The sequence below is a fragment of the Monomorium pharaonis genome, chromosome 5 (assembly GCF_013373865.1).
Source record: "Monomorium pharaonis isolate MP-MQ-018 chromosome 5, ASM1337386v2, whole genome shotgun sequence".
In the NCBI taxonomy this organism is placed as follows: domain Eukaryota; kingdom Metazoa; phylum Arthropoda; class Insecta; order Hymenoptera; family Formicidae; genus Monomorium; species Monomorium pharaonis.
Genome location: NC_050471.1, coordinates 23,412,155 through 23,420,022, shown reverse-complemented (window position 1 = coordinate 23,420,022; position 7,868 = coordinate 23,412,155). Strand labels below are relative to the sequence as shown.

General features: G+C 32.5%; 1 long non-coding RNA gene across 9 annotated transcripts in view; it reads left to right on the top strand.

The window, feature by feature from the left end:
• The first annotated feature begins 1,098 nt into the window (after positions 1-1,098).
• LOC105839991 overlaps positions 1,099-7,868 on the top strand; it is a 139,824-nt gene continuing 133,054 nt past the window's right edge. For 2 of the 9 annotated variants that reach the window (XR_004963449.1, XR_004963440.1), the window contains exons 1-2: positions 2,686-5,389; positions 5,982-6,131. This is a non-coding gene — a long non-coding RNA (uncharacterized LOC105839991). Of the gene's footprint in view, positions 1,387-2,685; positions 5,390-5,981; positions 6,132-7,868 lie in introns of those variants that run through there. The other 7 variants (XR_004963447.1, XR_004963446.1, XR_004963444.1 and 4 more) reach the window with 7 other exon arrangements.

Sequence of the window (7,868 nt, the reverse complement as noted above, 5' to 3'; positions counted from 1 at the left end):
AAAAATTTATACATAAATTATATATTTATTTTGAATTCTATTTTAATGCGAATTATATAATAGATCGCTTGAGTAAAACTAAAGGAACTGAAGTCATCTGCGAGAACATAAATAAAAAAGTCATATTTGAAAAATTAAAACTATTTAATTTTTCACCATTAAAATTAAAAAAGAAAAAATAATTCAAAATAGAAAAAATGACGAAGTGGAACATATATCACTTAACTTATTTCTATAAAAAAGAAAACCGATTAAAAAAATTTTAATTTATATATGTTGCTTTTTAATGAAATAATTTCATGCATATAAAATCGTTTTTAATTAAAAAAATTTTGTAAATGTAATGATAAAGATGTTAATATAATCCTAAGAAAGATATTTAACTTTATTGTTGACAAATATACAATTCATAAAAAAGAAAGCAAACTTGTACACAAGCATTGAATTCCAGTATATGCTAAAGTAATTCACACATTTTTGTATTTTTACAGAGTATAACGTAAGGAAAACAGTCAGTGATTTATGCTATATCTTGTGTGAAAGACAGTTCTGTAGACCTGGTATTTAAGAAAGAAATGCTTAATTAGTATAACATTTAAAGGAATTAAAGTGTTATCTCTTCTTTGATTTCGAATTCCCTAATATCTCAATTTGGACAAAAATTGACTTCGGTCATTTCTGAAATGACCGATTCAATGTGCATAAATGTTAACTTTTTAGATTCATCTCAATCTTTCTAATCTCTCGTTTCCGCTTTTTTTCAATCCTCCCCTTAACTTTTTTCTCCTCCTGTCTCTAATATACGGCAAGAAAGGAATATAATATCTTTATCCAAGATTCGAGTCATATCAAGGATTTATGACATATAGATGCTGCGTGCAGCAGCAACAACTGAGGTCGACTCCTCTCGGCGAAGGTTCTTACCCCACTTTTGGCCAGATACAATCCCCACCAGTGGGCTCTCGTTGCGCACCCACCCCACCTCACTGTTCTCCAACAACACCTGTCGTTACGACGGCGAACGACTGGCTTTCCGCCAGTCTGACGTATATACGGCTGTCGCAGGTTCTCCCGAGATTCTTGTCGCGTGCAGTGAGTCCTGTCGATCGTGTCGTGTCTCTTTTCTCAGCGCGTAGCGATTTGTTTGTCGCTATACGCATTGACTGCACGACCCCGCGAGGTTGTCGCCTGATCGCGTATTGTTTTTATTTGTTGTCCCGTTGCAAAAAGTTGTGCCAGGCGACGTCAATTACAGGCGAAATCGCGGGTTTTAGGGATTTTTGAATCGAGGGATGTCCCGCAGTGACAGCGAGACGAGATGATGGTTCGTTGTGTGGAAGAATCCGTCGATAAGAGATTTGTGATTCAGACTTAGAGATTTGTGACGTATGAAGTTTTGACCCCCTAAAGAAATACCGACGTTACACATGTCTGACTGAATCTTAAATCTCAAGAAAGATTTATGAGATTCAAATCGAGCGATCGACTTGCGTGCTAACGCAGAGATTCGATTGTCAGATGTAATAAATCGAAAGATAGTACGCGTGATCATTGCGTGATCTTTCTTGATGAATTTATTAATACATTGCGAGATTTTTGTATCTCGCCTGTCAGTTGTTGGCAATAAATCAAATTAATACCTGGGCAATTTTATTTATGTAGTACTCAACACTCTTTTTAAATTTTTGTTGTGATAGTTTCATCATTTGCTTAAACAGTTTTACGTGTTTACGTTGCACGTAAGTGCGGAGGCTATAATTGTCTTGTTCGAACTTTGATTTGCAGGAACAATTCTCTTTAATAAGTTTAATTACAAATAATCACATCAGTAACTGATGTAATTATATTTAACGATTATTGTATTGAAAATAATTCTATTGCAAATTGTAATTAATAAATGTCATCAACAATTGTTGTGAAGGATTTAGGAAGCTTTTGATTTTCGAAAACTTGCAATCGGAAATTAGTTAATCGCGCTGCATCGCGGAGGGATGCAACACATTGTATTCTTCGCGGAATCACGTGGCACGTGGATCACCGTGTTACTTCGGGGCCAGTCGTACCTGTAATCTTACCGTCCACCACGTGGTCGATCTCGTAAACACACCGTATCGGCGATCTAGGAGGGTATCGGTTTCTGAACGATCGATCGATCTCGATTTTCAGAAGTCGCGTTTAAAGACAGACCAGTGTAGCTTTTGGTGAATTCGATCCGTGGCATAAATATGTGCGATCATCCTCGCATTGATCATCGCGATTTCTAGGGTGTGGTAGGAACTAGTTAAAAAGTTGAAAGTTAATAATAAAGTTAAAAAGTTAATAACTTTTTATTTAATTTTAAATGATTTAATTTTTAACTTTAACTAGTTATTTTTGAAATGTATAAACTATAGCTTATTAACTTTTTTCTAAATTAAATATTTTATTTTTATTTTTTTGGACGAAAGAAAAAAGTTATAAAATAAATACATTTTTGCATGAAAACAATATTTTTTTATTATTTCATATAATTAATATTATAACTTACATTTTATAAATAAAATATTAAATATATTTGATGATCGATACTGTAATCTCACTTAAATAAATTATATGGTTTTAAAAATTAATAAAAATAAAGCTTCTCAAAATTAACTTCTACTTTTATTCTGAGTTAAATTAATCTTAACGTAACTTTAACTGAGTTAGGTTTTTATTTATGTAACTTTTAATTTACCTGAATTAATTTTATAATCCATTAACTTTAATTTAATTTAGTTAAAAAAATATATTAACTTACCCAACTCTGGTGATGTCGCAAATAAATCCAAAGACTATTTTCTGCGTATCTGCAGCAGCGAAATCTGTATTCTTTAAGATTATATCGATTCTAATTTGACTTGCCTTATCATATACTTATTGTCTTGAATCTCCGTTTAGTTATTTAGAAAAAGTCAATTTGTCAATATATTATATAAAATAAATTTCATCGAACATACAACACTAATTAAAGTATTGGAGTAGAATATTTTTAGAATGAGATATGATAAATACATTTGTAATTGGATCAGCGATAAATTGGAGATTTAAATAAAATATTCAACTCTTGATTGTCAAATTACGCATTAGTTTTATAATATTAGATTTATAATATTTTAGTATCTTCAGGAAAGATCTCATAATGATCGAAATTGTCGTAATAGCGAAATATCCATTTACGACGAATATAAGCAGGTTGTTTTCCTCCACACATCGTACAACAAAGAATAATAAAGAAACGATAATCTATTAACGGAATGATTTGTCATATACGGGGATCGGTGTGTAAAGAATATTAATTGCTTCATCGATGATTCTACGCGGAAGATGGTTGGTCTACAACGTAGAAAAATTCTAAGAGACGAGTATGGAAGCATTAGAGTGTTAATGAAACGAGAGTTTTCGATTCGCTTTTGAGACAGAAAAACGATAATCGAGAAAACTTCGCAGGAGAGACATTCCAACAAAGAACTATTCACGAACAAATATATCTCTTCAAAGAGATATTCCTAAGAAGACATTTGTTAAGAATTATTTTTAAAAAGCGTATCCTATGGGAAAGGATTATCTGAAGGAGAAATTTATAGAAACATCTACCGGGAGAAGGAAGAACGATTTCAAAGGGATACTTTCAATCGGAGTATTCGTAAACGGAAATACAGTCGGAGAAAAATTCTTGAAAAGATTATACTCGCTTAAAGAGAAATTTTCATAAATGCGTTTCTCCGATGAAATGTAATGATATATTTAGAAAAAATACCACAAATGAGACACAATAAGGAGATAATTATTCATAAAACGATTCGCGATGATTTCAAGGAATTCTTTCGGAGACATTCTAGGACTTCGAAAACACTACTAAAGAACTGTCGGTGACACTTTTATATCAAAGAGAAAGACACACACTTTCTTTCTCTCTTTCTCTCTTTTTTTCACAGGATAACAAGGGATAACAATCACTGTTTTTCCTTGATTCTTTTGAAGAGAACATTTTTCGGAAAAAAAAAAAAGTTCGCGAAGCTTATTTCTTCTTTTCTTTTCTCTGTGATCGTTTCTTATTTTCAAAAATTGCTTTTCTTTCCTGGATTCTCTCAGCAGAGATTGATAATCTCTTTGTCACAGCTGATAGGCAAGAATGACATTCGAAGTGGCGTTCATGCAAGCGCCGTATGACGTCGCGACGCTGGATCGACGAATTGAGCGTCGCAACTTCGGTTTTACGTAATGTCAATTTGTTGCTATTGCTGCTGGTGCTACCAACACTGTTGGGAGGGACTCGTCAAGGTCACGGGTTGTGGAAAACGCGCCGCAGACCCGTAACAAGACGCAGCCAAAGTCGTCGTTGATTCTACTAATTTAGTGAGAAGCAAAGCGTTCCATCAGTCAAGCTGAATCAGCGGAAGCCTTTGCAGAAGGCGAAGTAAGTGAAGACACCCAAGGTAATTCTGTAAATCGATCGATTTAACGATCAATTTAGTAGATCGAGGAAAACGTGCAAAAGTAGAAGAAGAAGAAGAAGAAGAAGAAACGAAGAAACCAAGAAAAAATCAGATAAGGAATTGAAGAACAAATACAAGCAGAAAAAATTTAAGAAATCGAGAGCAAAGAAAAAACTACAAATTTTGAAGAAATTTACAACGAAGATCAACTTGTATATTAAAGAAAGGATTGTCAAAGTGGAGTTAAAGTAGTAAAGTTGAAAGATTTCAAAATTAATCGAAGTGAGAAAGACGTTCGGTGAGAGACAGTGTACTACTTAGTTCAAGTGAACCGTAGCAATGGTACTTGTATGGAAACGACATTGAGGAAGGTAGTTTTAGGGGAAAGGACTGTAAAGGATTCGGGAAAAAGTTCCGAGGAAAAAAAACAGAAGAAAGACGGTTAATGTGAGACAGGTAGACAGCTTTGGAGGAAGAACCGAAACTTAAGAAAACATCCGCGGGAGTCCGAGAAGGAAACAGAACCAAGTGAGATATCATCGGCCGTTCTTAAAGAAAACACCCATCGTTTCAAGGCAACACTCGAGTATCTTACTCGTGGAGGACACTGCAAGTGTCTTTTCCTGTCGAGATATCATCAGACACGACGTCTCATCGTCTTCCTGGATCACCGATCGCATCTGAACGGCCTTCGCAGAAGCGCTCCAGGAATTTGCGGAAATTGCGCACGCGTTTACTGAAGTTTCGGAACGGCTGCCGCGCGAGTGCATGACTCTCGCGTTTGTTGTGTTGTTTGTTAATGAAAGTGTCCGGCCCGTTTTCGCAGATCCGTCGTGACTCTCGGCTCGCGTGGACGCGCATTATCGATTCTCGCGCATCGAGTGTATTCCCGTCGAAGTAGACCACTTTCAGAGATTTTGAAATTGTTTCAGGTTGGTTATTGATTGTATCATCCCCGCACGCGCGGATCTACGATCGAATGATTCGACTGGATCAATTTGAATTTATTTTCAATTTTTTTAAAACAATTACTATAAAATTGAAAATTACTTATTATTAATTAAGTCAATTTTGTGAAATATTCTAAATGGCTTTTTAAGTTTATTTAACGAGATAATTATGAAAATTCTTTCTGAATGTAACATTAAAATATGCGAGAAATGTTGATTTGCTCTGCATTTCCATTCAGAAAGAATTCTGTTAGAAAAAAATCTTTCTGAATAAAAATTCAAAGCAAGTCAACATTTCTCGCATATTTCTCACGTTACAGTGAGCCATAATTTTTGATATATTCGAGTAATAGACTTAAATGAAATAAAAAGAGAACTTAAAATAAAAAGTTTCTTGTTTAATGCTGCATTTTTGAAAAAGTCGATTTTAAAACACACACACACATACACACACACATACACACACACATTACAAAGTACATGTGTAATGAATATGTGTATTGTACATACGCGTGCGCGCATATCGATAAAATTCATATGTTTAACATACAACATTATTGTTACTGCCATTCAGATTGGAATACACCGAATGCCCGACATTGCTCGACGCTCCACAGAAGATTTTTGGACGCAGGCAGGCAGACAATGAGCGTTAGAATTGTCGTGAGTGTCACTGAACTTACGAATATGGACGCCAAGGATCGCTACGTCATCGAAGGCATTGGTGAGTCTCTTTTTTTCCAATTTTTTACCGCCTGAATAACGTTGTCTGAAATTAAGAAAAGAAAATTATACTTGTCGAATTGTACAAGTCGAACTCTTTTCGTTGCAATGAATCCTAACATTTCTTAACATTTCCGAGGTTCGCAGTCATGATAGCCCGTTTTTTTTCTATTTTTATCTATTATCTCTATAGTTTATCATGCGAGCAGACTATTGTTTGATCAACCGATATTCACAGGCTATATTTTTGCGGAAGACGCGTCGTGCAATAGTCTGAAAGAAAAACATTGGCTGAAAACTAAATATTAAATATTTTAATTTTAATTTTCAAGGATTTTGTAGAGTTATCGTATTTTGAACAATAAAACAATGCGCGATGGACGCATTGCAAGCGTTTACAAACCATTCTTGCTGCATGAAATCTATATACTATATTGAAGACGGTAATGACAAGTTACCGTCTGTTAAGAGTATTTAGAGGAAGAATTTAATTGTTTTTATCAGTTTTTATACATGAATTGCTAAATTGTTATATAAAATAAAACAGAATACGTCATCGCATCATACTTTTTATATTGATAATTTTCTTTACGTAAAGTTATGTAGTTTCATTTATTTAACTTTAAATAAAGATTTTTAAGTTACCAGGATAAAAATATTATAATATAGTATTTTTATATTATATATTATATTATATGTAATTAAGAAATATTATAACTATTACATATCGTACATATAATAGATATTGAAGTGATTGCATAGTTTGAACATTGAAATAATAAAAATTAGAAAATTTAGCATTTGGCCAGTTTTTCTAGATCTTAGTTTGTTGTATGTTGATTCGTTTGACCCCCTTCCTTATTCGTCGGAATTTGTTTAGATGTGAGACGATCGTTACTTACGTAAACGATATTACGCGACGCAAAAAGCGACGTAGCAAAAATAACGAATATAAAGATACGTTGGGGTTATATGTAACGACCGTTCTTATTCGATATTATTCTAATGATGTTTAAGTAGATATTGCGACCTGAACAATTTTTTCTTTGCACGCGATAATGAGGATCATATGTTAAAAATGTTTGTAATATATACATATATGTATATATATTTCAAATATTTGTCCCACATATATATGTGCATACGCACGCGCATTTTCCAGGGTTTGGTTAATATTTTTTAAACTAATTTAAGATAAAATTTATCTCATACAATTAATTTAGTTACGTTAAAAGATGCATGAACGAAAACCTAATGCAGTTGAAAGTTACGTTAAGATTAAATTAACTTTCGTTGTAAAATTAATTAAAAATTAATTTTGAAAAGCATTATTTATATTAAACTAGAATGTAATTTTAGAAATTACATTATTCTAAATAACTAAATAATTACAATGTAAATTATTAAATAAATATAATATTTTATTTGTAAATTAAATTTATATGAAAGAATAAAGAATATTTATTTTCTTATATGTATAAGAACGCATTTTTTAAATTTATGTAGATAAAAAATTTTTAACTTGAAAGAAGGTTAATAAGTTAAAGTTTGTATTTTAAAAATAATAAAACTAATAAAAATAACTAATTAAAAGTAAAAATTTACTAATTAAGTTAAAAATGATTCACTTTTTGACTAATTTTTACCTAAACCTAGTATTTATGTATTATGTTTATTAATTCAATGCATTACAGAGGTCTAAGGTTTTCGTTATAATGAAATCTTTAAATGTATTGTA